This window comes from Wasmannia auropunctata, unplaced genomic scaffold, assembly GCF_000956235.1.
Source record: "Wasmannia auropunctata unplaced genomic scaffold, wasmannia.A_1.0 LD336074.1, whole genome shotgun sequence".
Lineage (NCBI taxonomy): Eukaryota > Metazoa > Arthropoda > Insecta > Hymenoptera > Formicidae > Wasmannia > Wasmannia auropunctata.
The window spans coordinates 4,734,366-4,735,176 of NW_012026816.1; positions in this window are offsets into that span (position 1 = coordinate 4,734,366).

The following is an 811-nucleotide window of genomic DNA, read 5'->3' on the forward strand; positions in this document are numbered from 1 at the left end:
CCGCCTTCCGCCATCTTATTTTCTTGCGTTCGCTTTTCCGTTTTTCCCTCGTCCGACCTTCTCACCAGTCGTGGTATGGATGTTTGTTTTCTTGTCTGCGACCGTGTTGTCGGTCGTGACGGTCCTTCCGTAGACGACGTCTTGGTTCGAGGTGGCGGTCCTTGTCGTGAACTAACCTACTACGTTGGGCGCCAATTGTAAGAGGCATGGGGCGAAAGCACTCTTCGGATTAATGAGTTTTTTAGATCGCGACAGGATGCGGATGGAAAGGCTACCAATTCGCGGAGACACAGGTTTACGTTAGTAACAAGATATATTTTTAGAGGCTACTACAATGTAATTTGGGCGGATCTCAATAACCAACTGACTGCACGTCTTTTCTCTCTGCCCTCGCGGCACGAACGGCTAGCGCCACCTTAGGCGCCCTCAGCGCCGGCCCGTAGCGGCGGCCCTCGATCGTGTTACTGGACCCTTCGCGTCACAATATATGTTCGAATATAAATGCGTTCGCGCAATGATCATATGAGAGTGTGAACGATTAATATAAATGCGTTCGCGCAATGATCATATGAGAGCGTGAACGATTAATATAAATGCGTTCGCGCAATGATTATATGAGAGCGTGAACGATAACATACAGCAAGTAATATATATTATAATGCATATTTACAATGCAATTAAAACATGCGTTCGCGGAATGATCTTGTGAACTTGTGAATGCATTTGTTAAATTGTTATATTTTTTGAATATATTGTTTTGTAAATTTGTTAAATTAGCGTTCGCGTAATATTTACAAGTGAAATTCATATC